The sequence below is a fragment of the Neoarius graeffei genome, chromosome 19 (genome assembly GCF_027579695.1).
Source record: "Neoarius graeffei isolate fNeoGra1 chromosome 19, fNeoGra1.pri, whole genome shotgun sequence".
Taxonomy (NCBI): Eukaryota; Metazoa; Chordata; class Actinopteri; order Siluriformes; family Ariidae; genus Neoarius; species Neoarius graeffei.
This window is the reverse complement of record NC_083587.1, coordinates 22742187-22756820: the sequence shown is the minus strand read 5'-3', so window position 1 is coordinate 22756820 and position 14634 is coordinate 22742187. Positions and strand designations below refer to the sequence as shown.

The following is a 14634-nucleotide window of genomic DNA, read 5'->3' as shown; positions in this document are numbered from 1 at the left end:
ATGGCTTCCTCCAGTAGTCTTCTGTGTGAAGAACAGCTGCAGTGTGCAGTCTGTCTGGATGTGTTCACTGATCCAGTGTCTACTCCGTGTGGACACAACTTCTGCATGGGCTGTCTCAAAGAATGCTGGGATAACAGTTCACACTGCCAGTGTCCAGTTTGTAAGCAGGATTTTACTAAAAGGCCTGAGCTTTGTGTGAATACGTTCATCTCTGGACTGGTTACTCAGTTTAGGAAGTTGAATCAGGTGAAATCCAGCAGCACAGCGAAGCAGCTTGGTATGAAGGTGCTGTGTGACTGCTGCACAGGGGAAAAGCTGGAAGCTCTAAAGTCCTGTCTGGACTGTGGGGTTTCTTACTGTAACACTCATCTGATGCCTCATCGAAGTGCATCTCAATTCAAGAAACACAAACTGATGGATGCTGTGGAGAAGCTGGAGGATTACATCTGCCAGAAACACAAGAGACCCCTGGACCTGTTCTGTAGAGATGACCAGATGTGTGTTTGTCAGTTCTGCACTGAGGGAAACCACAAAACCCACACCATTGTTCCTATAGAGGAGGAGAGTCAAGCAAAGAGGGTGAGAGACATTTAGACATGATACATAATAAAAATGTTGCCACAGATTTTTTTTTCTGCCTGCTCAGAAGGTTTAATTTTATAACACATCAGCTCCGATAAGAACTCCGACTGCAAGGATTATATTAATGCATGCTTTCTTATACAATATTGTTTCTATGGTAACAACTCATTCACAGGGACTTGTATGGTGGACATTCCATATCATCTAAAGGTAATAATAAAAGGATTAAAAAATATTTACTTAACAAAGAAATAAAGTATTATCAATCTTTATCATGGCGATATTTTCTGTGAGGATATGTTTATTTAGTATTTTTAAAAAAAAAGAGTCCCAAGCATCAGTGCTCTGTAATAGTCAGAGGTCAAGCTGTAACTTGAAGTTTTCCACCAGAGGAACGTTTTCAGGACTGAGCGCTTTGCAGTTTCCTGATAATATGAGATGAGAGAAGGGTGATGGAATGAGCGTTCATACTGTAGCTACTATAACATAAGTGATAACAGGAATGATTTGTAGGTGTTCCACATCATTAAATTTAACTATTAATAGAATTAAAAGAGGGCGGCACGGTGGTGTAGTGGTTAGCGCTGTCACCTCACAGCAAGAAGGTCCAGGTTCGAGCCCCGTGGCCGGCGAGGGCCTTTCTGTGCGGAGTTTGCATGTTCTCCCCGTGTCCGCGTGGGTTTCCTCCGGGTGCTCCGGTTTCCCCCACAGTCCAAAGACATGCAGGTTAGGTTAACTGGTGACTCTAAATTGAGCGTAGGTGTGAATGTGAGTGTGAATGGTTGTCTGTGTCTATGTGTCAGCCCTGTGATGACCTGGCGACTTGTCCAGGGTGTACCCCGCCTTTCGCCCGTAGTCAGCTGGGATAGGCTCCAGCTTGCCTGCGACCCTGTAGAACAGGATAAAGCAGCTAGAGATAATGAGATGAGATGAGAATTAAAAGAGGTGATGTTTCATTAGTCTGGCAAAATCATGTTGTATAAGAGGAACAAAACACTATTGGATGTGTTGTAATGGGAAAATAATCAATGTTCGGCTGGTAAGAGTAACTCTGCTTCATGCTCTATAGAACATTTATACACTATATCATAGAATTCATCTCATCTCATTATCTCTAGCCGCTTTATCCTTCTACAGGGTCGCAGGCAAGCTGGAGCCTATCCCAGCTGACTACGGGCGAAAGGCGGGGTACACCCTGGACAAGTCGCCAGGTCATCACAGGGCTGACACATAGACAACCATTCACACTCACATTCACACCTACGGTCAATTTAGAGTCACCAGTTAACCTAACCTGCATGTCTTTGGACTGTGGGGGAAACCGGAGCACCCGGAGGAAACCCACGCGGACACGGGGAGAACATGCAAACTCCACACAGAAAGGCCCTCGCCGGCCCCGGGGCTCGAACCCAGGACCTTCTTGCTGTGAGGCGACAGCGCTAACCACTACACCACCGTGCCGCCCTCATAGAATTCATAATTTTTTAAATTATCTTTTATGTGTGATTATGACTTTAAAACATGACTACTCCAAATCTAACTTTGTATATTTTATAGATTTATAAATTTATTTATAAACCCCCAAACTCTATATCTTATAATTATCTAATTAATCAATTTTGTGTCATCAGATTATGCTGCAGAACAGTTCATTACTGTGTGGACACCGTGTGTGTTTGGGTGTGTCATTTTCAGTCTTGCGAAACTGGATGTGAAATAACCACAAGTGTGTTACAGCCATAAAACACATTACAGCCTGCAGCTTGAAATGATGGTTTCATGTCCATAATTTATAAATTTCCTTGTTAGCTGGCTCATATCCAAGCCACTGATGTGTTCTATCCCATTAAATGTGTGATGTTGACTGGAGAATAAACATGAATCATGTGTAAATCCTGTCACTTTCACAAAAGGTCTCCTAGAGGCAGCTCAGGTATGAAAAAAACAAACAAACGAAAACAAGCAACACCCCCCCCCCCCAAAAAAAAAAATAAAAATAAAATAAAATAAAATAAATAAATAAAATAAATAAATAAATAAAATTAAAATTCTTGTACCATGATCAAGTACCCGGAAAAGAGCAGGATGTTATTAGGTGGGCACTAATGAAGGGACAAAAGTAATAAAAAAAACAAAAACACTATGGGCGGCACGGTGGTGTAGTGGTTAGCACTGTCGCCTCACAGCAAGAAGGTCCTGGGTTCGAGCCCCGGGGCCGGCGAGGGCCTTTCTGTGTGGAGTTTGCATGTTCTCCCCGTGTCCGCGTGGGTTTCCTCCGGGTGCTCCGGTTTCCCCCACAGTCCAAAGACATGCAGGTTAGGTTAACTGGTGACTCTAAATTGAGCGTAGGTGTAAATGTGAGTGTGAATGGTTGTCTGTGTCTATGTGTCAGCCCTGTGATGACCTGGCGACTTGTCCAGGGTGTACCCCGCCTTTCACCCATAGTTAGCTGGGATAGGCTCCAGCTTGCCTGCGACCCTGTAGAAGGATAAAGCGGCTAGAGATAATGAGATGAGATGACAAAAACACTATCTGAAATATATTGATTCCACAAAAGTATTGAGTACACCCCAATACCAACCCAAGGAGGCCAATACTTTTCAGGCCATTGAAAGAAAGAGCATGAGAGAAGTTTGAGTGCTAGCTTTTTTTAAATTTAAATTAATTTATTAATGTATTAATTTATTTGATAGGGACAGTGCGCATTCATGAACAATAGTATAAAATACATAATGTAAATATGCCAGAGTATAAATATACAGTGTGTGTGTGTGTGTGCATATATAATACACACACATTATATATATATATATATATATATATATATATATATATATATATATATATATATAAATTAAATAAAAATTATTGTACCATGGTCGAGTACCTAGAAAAGAGCAGGATGTCATTAGGTGGGCACTAATGAAGGGACAAAAGTAATAAAAAAAAACCCAATGTTTTATATATATATATATATATATATATATATATATATATATATATATATGAGTGATTCCACGCTTATGGGTACTGAAATGGGGACATGAACTTATTTTTAAAAATTCACCTAAAACCATTTCTTTTTTTTACCATCAGGCCACAAAACATGTAATCTTTAATGAATGATATGTTAAAAGATAACTTTAATTTTCTGAGATGTAATAAAAACATATTTATATGCCAAAGTCAGAACGTAACAGAAGTGTTGTGGACATATATATTCTCAATTTTAACAATGTAGAATTACTTTTTGAAACATAGGAAGGTGAATGTTTTAGCAAATATAATTAATAAACATGTGTAGTAGAATAAACATACACATTCTTTCAATAAGATTAACATGGTATATCTCATGGGCCGTCTTCAGTTCGCGAAGAACTATGACCAATTCACTTTCAGCTTTCTTTGATGACGTTTAACAGCTTTCTGCTCAAGGTGAGCAAGATATGATGTATGATCTAGTTCAAGACCTCTGTGGGTCATTTTCCGCCAGAGTAATCTGTCTCTGCAGCCGATCTCGAAGGTCTTATGATCAATGCCAAAGCTAATTAAGTCCCTTTTCGCGACATCTTTCCATCGAAGGAGAGGACGTCCACGTTTCCGCAAACCTTCACTCAACTCTCCGTACAGGGCTACTTTTGGCAGACGCTGGTCAGTCATCCTGTATACATGGCCTAGCCAGCGGAGGCGTCTGTGCTTCAAGATGCTTGTCAGAGGTTTTGCGTGACATCGGTCCAAGATCACAGCATTTGTGACTTTGTCTTGCCACCGTAAACCAAGTATGTTACGAAGACATCGCATGTGGAAGCTGTTGAGTTTTGACTCCTGTCGACGATAAGTTGTCCATGACTCTGAGCCATAGAGAAGGATACTCAAAACACAGGCTTCATAAACTCTAACTTTAGTTTTGATAGTAAGGTTCTTGTTGTCAAACACACGTTTGGAGAGTCTACCAAAGGTTGTACTTGCTTTCCCCAGGCGTCGATTGATTTCATGATCCAGGGAGCAGTTCGCTGAGATGTTTGACCCTAGATAGACGAAGTCAGATACATTTTCCAAAACCTGATCGTGTATAGTGATGTTTCTCGGAATGTCTGTGATGCTTACTATTTCTGTCTTCTTGATGCTGATTTTGAAGCCGAAGTCAGAACAAGCCTGAGCAAAATTGTCCACGATAGTTTGCAGGTCAGCGGCTGACTGAGCACAGAAGGCTGCATCATCAGCATAAAGCATTTCGCACAGCTCAACACGGGAGATCTTAGTCTTTGCTTTCAGTCGGCCTGCAGCAAAGAGATTGTTGTCAAAACGAGTGTTAATCGACAGACAAGAAATGTCTGTCAGGGCCTGCTTCAGTAACACGGAGAAGTAGATTCCAAAAAGTGTGGGTGCTAGAACGCAACCTTGCTTAACACCACTGATAACGTTGAATGGATCTGATGTCATTCCATCGGCCTGTATGGTGCTCGTCATGTCTGAGTGAAATGATGTTATAAGTTTTAGTAGGCGTGGTGGACAGCCAACTTTCTCCAAGACCTGGAACAAAGCATTTCTGTTCACCAGGTCAAATGCTTTTGTGAGATCTACAAACGCAATATGAAGTGGTTTCTGTTGTTCTCTGCTTTTCTCCTGAATCTGACGAAGAGTAAAGACCATGTCAACTGTGCCACGTCCAGAACGAAAGCCACATTGAGACTCAGGGTAGACTGTTTCAGCGATAAGCTGTAGGCGGGAAAGCAGCACTCTTGCGAACACCTTGCCAACCACACTTAAGAGTGAAATGCCACGATAGTTGTTGCAGTCCCCACGGTCCCCTTTGTTCTTGTACAGGGTGACGATGTTGGAGTCGCGCATATCTTGTGGTATAGTTCCTTTTCTCCAGCATTTGATCAACAAGCTGTAGAGGTGTGGGATAAGTGCGTCATGCCCAGCCCTCAGTAATTCGGCTGGTATTGCATCTGAGCCAGAGGCCCTGCCCTTAGGGAGTGACTTGATGATACGACTGACCTCTTCAACATCTGGTTCAGTATCAAGGTTGTATAGAATGTCAGCATTTGGGATGTTATCGATAGCCTCTTGATTAAAAGAACTTTCCTGACCATATAACTCTGAGTAGTGTTCAATCCATCTTTCTAGCTGCTTGGATTTCTCAGAGATAGTTGAGCCATCTTTTGATTTCAGTGGAGCAGTTTTCCTTCCGGTTGGGCCGATGATAGATTTAATACCAGCATACATTGCCCTTAGGTTGCCACTTGCAGAGGCTCCATCTATGGTGTCACAGAGGTCCTGCAGATAGCGGTTGATACAACTACGGGATAGTTGGCGAACCATGTTACATGATGACTGGTATTGTGCCTTGTTACGCATACATGGGTTGTCTTTCAAAGCTAGAAGAGCCTTGCGTTTCTTCTCAATGGCTGGTGTTAAGATATCCAAGTTGTCAGCAAACCAGTCAGGGCTATTAGAGGAGCGATATCCAAAAGTTTCGATTGCAACAGAGTATATGGTGTCTCTAAGCATGTGCCAGGTGGAATCAGGATCTTCAGCATCATCTGCATGTTTCTCTGCAAGCCTATTACTCAGTGTTTCCACAAACAAGGTAGCTAGGTTGGTAGAATTTGTTTTAACAACATCAACCCTTTTTTGTCCAGGTTTTTTAGCAGAGTGGAATTTCTTGATCTTAAGACAAAATTTTGACAGGACAAGAGCATGGTCTGTATCACAGTCTGCACTGTGGTATGCTCTAGTTATCCTGATGTCGTTGATGTCCCGCCGTCTAGTCAACACCAGATCGAGTTGGTGCCAGGAGTTAGAGCGAGGATGTTTCCAGCTGACCTTATGGCGGTCTTTCAGCTTAAAGAAAGTGTTTGTGACACAAAGCTGAAATCTTGCACACAGCTCCAAAGCACGCTGCCCATTGTCATTAATGCGACCGATACCAAATTTACCCAGACAATCTGGCCACAGGGCAACGTCATGACCAACACGTGCGTTGAAATCGCCAAGTAGCAGGATCTTGTTTGAGCTGGGGATAGTAGACAAGAGGTCACTGAGCTGATTGTAGAACAGGTCTTTATCCTCTGGTGAAGCATAGAGGGTAGGTGCATAAGCACACAGGACTGACAAGTTACATTTCTTCAGTGCCAGACTGAGCCAGCAAAGCCTCTCAGAGATGGCAAAGGGGCCTTCGATGTTGCTGATTAAGGTGTTTTTCACAGCAAAGCCAACACCATGTTGGTGAGGGCTACCTGATGGTTTTCCTGACCAGTATATGGTGTAAGATTGTTCGCGAATTGAGCCAGTTTCAAGTAGCCTTGTCTCTTGGAGGGCAGCAATGTCGACACATCTCGTTGACAGCTCTCTGTCAATAACAGCAGATTTGCGTAGTTTATAATCAGTTTCATCAGGTTCATAGTCCATAGTCAGTCCGGTCGTCATCGTACGCACATTCCATGTGCCAATCAGTAAATTTAAAGACTTTCGATTTGCAGGTGTGAGTTAATGTCAATCCTGAACACCCAATCAGAATCACATATCAGGTCAGCAGGTCAATTTCCTATTGGCTAGGGGCTGCACAGCTTATAGCGGGCGAATATTGACCAAAGAAGCTAAATAGCTTCTCCCACTGTCGAGGATGATCCCTGGCGTCCTGTCCTAATGCCTTCAGACTTGAACTTATAACCGGTAAATATCATCCCCCGTGTTGGATTTATGCCGTCGAAGGCATCCGAAGTGTCCTCTCCGGCGAAAGCTCGATTGAATTGAGGCCAGGGCTAGGGTTGAAGATGACACTGGGGTGCCCTACGTCACCAGTACACCTCTCTCGACCATCCCCATTGGAATCCGAAGGAATGACAGAGCCAATACGTCCAGCAACAGGGAGGTTGCATCCGAACATCCGGAAATGGATTTAGTACGGGGTTTACTCCCCATCGGGCGACTGTGCCAGAACTGGTGCCGAGTTGACTACCAGCACTGCCAGTATATCACCCGACCAGAAACCGATGGATACCATACAGACGTTTCTGGGTTTGAAAGGTTTGTTGTTACCCTAACTTAGGGAGGCTAAGGGTGTACTAGCACTTGCCCAAGGCGCACACCCAGGCTAGTGGAGGGAAGGAGACGCCTTACTGCTCCATTCTAGACCAGCTCAAAGCTAGGCCTAGCCACTGCCCTAAACATGGTATATAGCTAGATTGTAATTAATTTGTAACAGATGCGAGATGGACAATCGTAACAGAAGTAATGTAACAGACATCATTTTGGAACTCATAGGCTTGACTTTGGCATATAAATATGTTTTTATTACATCTCAGAAAATTAAAGTTATCTTTTAACATATCATTCATTAAAGATTACATGTTTTGTGACCTGATGGCAAAAAAAGAAATGGTTTTAGGTGAATAAGTTCATGTCCCCATTTCAGTACCCATAAGCGTGGAATCACTCATATATATATATATATATATATATATATATATATATATATATATATATATATATATATAGTGGCATGCAAAAGTTTGGGCACCCTTACTGAAAATGTCTGTTACTGTGAATAGTTAAGTGAGCAGAAGATGAACTGATCACCAAAAGGCATAAAGGTAAAGAGGGTACATTTATTTAATATCTTCCATAAGATTACATTTTTATTTCCATCATTTACAGGCATAAAATCCCAAAAAATGAAAAGGACCTGAAGCAAAAGTTTGGGCACCTGACATGGTCAATACTTAGTAACACCCCCTTTGGCAAGTATCACAGCTTGTGAATACTTTTTGTAGCCAGCTAATAATCTTTCAGTTCTTACCTGGGGGATTTTCGCACATTCGTCCTTGCAAAAGGCTTCCAGTTCTACAAGTTTCTTGGGCTGGCTTGCATGCACTGCTCTTTTGAGATTTATCCACAGATTTTCAATGATGTCAGGGGACTGTGAGGGCCAGGGCAAAACCTTCAGCTTATTTTGGATCATTGTCTTATTGTAGGACCCATCCTCTTTTTAACTTCAACTTTTTTACAGATGGTGTGATGTTTGCTTCCAGAGTTTGCTGGTATTTATTTGAATCCATGCTTCCCTTGACCAATGAAATGTGCCCTGTGCCACTGGCTGCAACACAACTCCAAAGCATGATTGATCCACACCCATGCTTCAGAGTTGGAGAGGTGTTCTTTTCCTGGAATTTGGCACCCTTTTTTCTCCAAACATACCTTTGCACATTGTGGCCAAAAACTTCTATTTTGATTACATCAGTCCACAGGACTTGTTTCCAAAATGCATCAGGCTTGCTTAGATGTTCATTTGCAAACTTCAGATGCTGAATTTTGTGGCTAGGATGCAGGAAAGGTTTTCTTCTGATGACTCTCCCATGAAAGTCATATTTGTTCAGGTGTCGCTGCATAGTAGAACAGTGGCCCACCACTCCAGGGTCTGCTAAATCTTTCTGTAGGTCTTCTGCAATCAAGCAGGGGGTCTTATTTGCCTTTCTAGCAATCCAACGAGCAGTTCTTCCAGAAAGTTTTCTTCATCTTCCAGACCTCACCTTGATCCCCACTGTTTCTGTTAACTGCCATTTCTTAATACGATCTGAGGAAACGGCTACCTGAAAACACTTTGCTACGTTCTTGTAGCCTTCTCCTGCTTTGTGAGCATCAATTATTTTATTATTCAGAATGCGAGGGAGTTGCTTAGAGGAGCCCATGGTTATTGATTTTAGGGACAAGTTTGAGGAGTCAGAGAATTTATACAGCTTTGAAATCTGCATCATCTGACCTTCCCTCACAAAGAATTTGAACAAGCCACAGCCCAATAAGCTAATTAAGGTCTGGAACCTTGGTAAAAGTTACCTGAGAATTCAAATGTATTGGGGTGCCCAAACTTTTGCATAGTGTTCCTTTTCTTTTTTCACTCTCCAATTGTACAGAACAAAAATAATACACAAATCTTGCAGAAAATGCTGAAAAGAAATGTTGTCTTTGCCTTTATGCCTTTTGGTGATCAGTTCATCTTCTGCTCACTTAACTATTCACAGTAACAGACATTTTCAGTAAGGGTGCCCAAACTTTTGCATGCCACTGTATATATATATATATATATATATATATATATATATATATATATATATATATATAAAGAGAAATCTTTTTTTAATCTTTGTGGATGGATGTTAATTTCATCATTGTGTATAATATATTGATTGTAGTCTCATTTACGGATGACACAGGCAGAGGTTCATCAACTCACCCAGGCTCGACTAAGGAAGATTGAGGAAATCAAACACTCTGGAAAACTCCATCATGTGAGTTTCAACTTGGTTTATTCTTTGCCTTATGACAAGGATGCATAAATGAATAAGTTTTGTCTCCTCTTAGAGAAACATAGAGAAGGAGAAGGTTGACAGTATGAAGGTGTTTGATGATCTGGTGTGCTATGTTGAGAGGAACCGGGCTGAGCTGCTCAAGACCATCAAGGGAAAGCAGAGAGCAGCAGAGCAGCAAGCTGAAGAGTTCATTAAAGAGCTGGAGGAGGAAATCGCTGAACTGAAGAGGAGAGACACTGAGCTGAAGCAGCTCTCACACACTGAAGATCATCTCCACTTCCTGCAGGTTTGCACCTCTGTGTTTCTCAGAGGTAACGGCGGACTTGGCATAGCAGCGCTCATTTCTGTTCTCTCCTGCTGTGTTGTAGATGTACTCGTCCATGTGCAGCCCTAAACACACCAAGAATTGGACTGACATCAGGGTTAACCCTGAGATGAGTGTGGAGACTCTGATGAGAGCTTTGTCTGAGCTTCAGAAATATCTCAGTGAGGAAATGGAGAAGCTTGCTGAAATTAGTAAGTACTTTTAATGATTAGTAAGAAGGTAGTAGGCAGTAATTTTTGCAGCACAGAGAAAAAAAATATCACTTGTACATCCTAATTCAAGGAATGTCTTCTGAGTATATGGTGACTTTGATGTCAGACTCATGACTCCAGAATTATTGGTACCTTTTTGAAAATGAGCAAAATTAAACAATGAGTGATATTTTGAGTTCATAGGGATGTCCTGTTGCATTTTAACAGTATCGAACATTTTCTCCCAATTAGTATTTCGTAAAATGTCTCTTGGTGAGAATAACATGGCTAAGCTCCTTCCTTTAAAGGGCTGATGACACGAACATGACTCTATGCAATTTCTTAAATAAACTATACAACATGGCAAACATGTTAGATTTCTGTTATAATTACATGAAAAGAAGCTGTTGTTACGCGAATATCCAACTTTTAATTGCACAGCGCAAGAAAACTGGGTCCGTGGCTCGCGGCCATGTTGTGACGTCAGCAGAAGAACACGCTGCAGTTCACTGGCTGTTCTACTCTGGTTCTACTCAATGGAAATGGCGCATGAAAACGCCGGTGAACTCTCTAGTGCTAGCTGTTCCTCTTCTGGGAGTCTAGAATTGTGTTGATCTCTTCCGAATAGAATCTATGATACCCTCTTTACCCTTTGCCTCTCGTTGCTAGGCGGCAGTTACATGAAAGCCGCAAGCTTTCACAAGCAAATACATGACTGATATCACGCCGAATTTATGATTACATTTATGATTATCATGTAGAATCTATAGCTCTATGTACCTTTATCTTATGTCATTTCACAACACATGTTCTGACAGGAGGACTGTCTTTGGATCTGGCATAGCTACTAGTAGACCCCCTCTGGAATACTGGCAGTGTTGCCAGATTGGGAGGTTTCCCGCCCAGTTGGGCGGTTTCAAGTGCATTTTGGTGGGTTTTGAACATATTTTGGGCTGGAAAACTTCAGCAGTATCTGGCAAAAAATGTACTTGAAACCTCCCAATCTGGCAACACTGTGTAGGCACTGCTGATGGTAGTAACACACGTTTGTGCTGAACTGAACACCCAAGAGATTCTTTTAAGCTGGGAAGGGTGTCAAAACAATCCAAATCAAAGTGTTCAGAGCACAGGACGGATGTTGGTGAGGGCTCCCACTTGTCACGAGTGCGCCTGACTTGTTTCACCCACTTCGCATGCAGCTCGGGATCTCTGGGAAACTTGAATAAACTTACCCCATCCTTGTGGGTTTTGGAGCAAAAGCCGGCAACACAACTCGAAGGCATAATAACTATATATATAATAATGTATAATAATGTCTAATAAAAATACTAATAATGATAAACTGAACACCTGTCATATCAACAACAAACTGGTAAGTTAGGAGGAAGGTTCTTTCGCTGACGTCATATAGCTCCTCCTCCTCCTTCGTCTCCTGGGTGCTGCAGCCCTGTCAAATTTGCCCAAATAGCCGCGTTTTTTATCATAACTTGTAAAATAGGCGCCTTCGTGAATTAATATATGGATCATCGGGAATTACTTTTTATGTTATAAAACATCACCAAAGATGTCAAAAACATGTCATCAGCACTTTAATGTCTAACAAGGCTGGATACACTTGTAGCAAATCCTGGATCCTCCATACAGAACTTCAGTCCTCTTCAGTTCAGACTAAGATTTCAGTACTGTGAACTAAAATTTATCTTGCAAACCACTCAGTTTGTGTCCTGCAACCATTTTTGGGTTGATACTGTTAAAAGATAATGTCATCAAATATATATGGCCAAGTCTTTTTAAGCCAAAATATCCTGGTACTGTTTATTTAGAAGAATTTATGACCCAATCAATTTTCACAACAACCCCTGGGCCGCAAGCCACAAAGAAGCTTCAAGTAACCAGCAATAATCCACATCCATATTTCAGAGTGAGTTTGGGGGCTTTTCCTTGTATGCAGTCCTCATTTTTCCACCTAACATGCTAGTGATGTTTATACACACAAAAAAAAAGCCAGAATTTAGCCTCATCTGACCAAAACAAATGATTTGAATTGTGATCTTTAGGCTCCTTTTTCCTCCATCACCATTATGCTCACAGTGCATCAATGACGAACTATAAGCATTCTTGAATCATTGTACCTTTAAATGTTGGTCATGCTCTTGAAGGGTGCCAATACTTCAGTTAAGTTTAACCTTCAGTTAAGCAAAATATAAAATCTAATACCAAAACGATGTCTTTTTTTCTTTTCCAAACAGAACTGATGACGATTCAGCAATATGCAGGTATGTGTGTGTGTGTGTGTGTGTGTGTGTGTGCGCTCACTGATCACATGACTAAATAAATCTTCATTATTACATACTGTATAAATCTTAAAATGGCTTTAAATTGTTACACTTTCAGTGGCTGTGACTCTGGATCCTGATATGGCTCATCCTTACCTCATTTTGTCCGAAGACAGAAAACAAGTGACATGTGGAGACTGTGTACAGAATTACCCTGATAACCCTGAGAGGTTTGATCACTCTCCGTGTGTGCTGGGGAAGGAGGGATTCTCCTCAGGGAGATCTTACTATGAGGTACAGGTCAGAGGGAAGACCATGTGGGATTTAGGAGTGGCCTGAGAGTCCATTATCAGGAAGGGAAAGATTATAGCCTGCCCTGAGAATGGATACTGGTCTGTGTGTCTGAGGCATGAGACTGAATATATGGCTTGTGAGTCTCCCTGGATTTCAATCTCTTTGAAACAGAAGCCTGAAAGAATTGGGGTGTTTGTGGATTATGAAGAGGGTCTCGTCTCCTTCTATGACGTAAAGAATAAGACTTGTATCTACTCTTTCACTGGTCAGGCTTTCTCTGAGAAACTCTATCCATATTTTAGCCCCTGTCCCAGTGATAAGCGTCAAAATTCAGCACCCCTGATTATCAAATCTGTTAAAGTTTGCATGAAATTTGCTTCCTAAAGACACCAATTCATACACTCAGATGTTAACAAATGATTACTGAGACTCAAGAGATTATTGTAACATTATGGAATTACTATTTGTCAGTATGAAGTAAATCTAAAGGTTAGTATAAGTGACTTCATCCTGTGAAGGGTTGACTTTTTTTTTTTAAAGTAGCTCCTGTAATTAAGCTATAATTAGTGTTATTTAGACTGTAGCTCCCTGTAATGCTTAGTGCATCATGGCAGACTACACTGTCTACACATGAACATCAACTGAATATGTAATAAAAATGGAAAACATCACTGAATAAATAAATAAATAAATGTAAAAAAATGAAGTGCTCTTTTTCAATTTTTCCTTTTTGGTCACTGATGTTCTATGTGATTGGTTGAAAACTTTTCAACAGAGGGCAAATCAATCAAGCATGTGCATTAGAATATTACAATACAGGCATTTAGCAGACTCTCTTATCCAAAGTGATGTACCGTACAATAAGGGTGTACATGGCACAGTGCTCCTGGAGCAGAGAAGGTTAAGGGCCTTGCTCAAGGGCCCAACTGGCAGCTTGTCAGTGCTGGGGTTTGAACCCATGATCTTCAGATTAGTAACCATTGAGCCACCACTGCCTCTATTATTCTATTAATTGCCTCTATTATCTATTATATTAGGCCATTCCTGCCTGGACAGGTCTCCAAATAAATCTTTGTTGCATGTTTACTTAGGCTTGGGGAAGCCATGGCCTAACAGTTAGAGCAGCAGCTTTGGGACCAAAAGGTTGTGGTTTGATTCCCTGGACCAGCAGGAATGGCTAAAGTGCCTTTGAGCAAGGCACCTGCTCCCCAGGCTGCTCTGGGTATGTTGTATGTTGCTCTGGATAAGAGTGTCTGCTAAATGCCTGTACTGGTTTGTATATCTTCTTGGCTAAATGTCAGGCTTTACAGAGGTTCCTACATTATCGTTAACAACAAAAATTGTTCAGTAGCATGGTATTATATTAATTGTGAGGGGGAAAACACTTCAAGTAGTTTCATCACTCTTTATAAATGTGATATATGTTCTAATTTCTTTTTATGCTACTTTATTTTTATGCTTTATTTTGCCTGACTGCAGGAGAGACCCACATTACATTTCAACATTACTGAGTTATAATTTTGTTTCTTCATTAAAATTTCCTTCAGATAGAAACTGCATTCAGTTGTAATTATGTATCCTCTGTTTTATAATGCAACCCCCCCCCCCCCCCCCCCCATGGCTGATTTACTTTGTTTTTTCTCAATTCAGCT

General features: G+C 41.3%; 1 pseudogene; it reads left to right on the top strand.

Annotated features, from left to right (window-relative positions):
• On the top strand, positions 1-13366 carry LOC132867582 (E3 ubiquitin-protein ligase TRIM39-like; annotated as a pseudogene).
• Positions 13367-14634: the final 1268 nt, after the last annotated feature.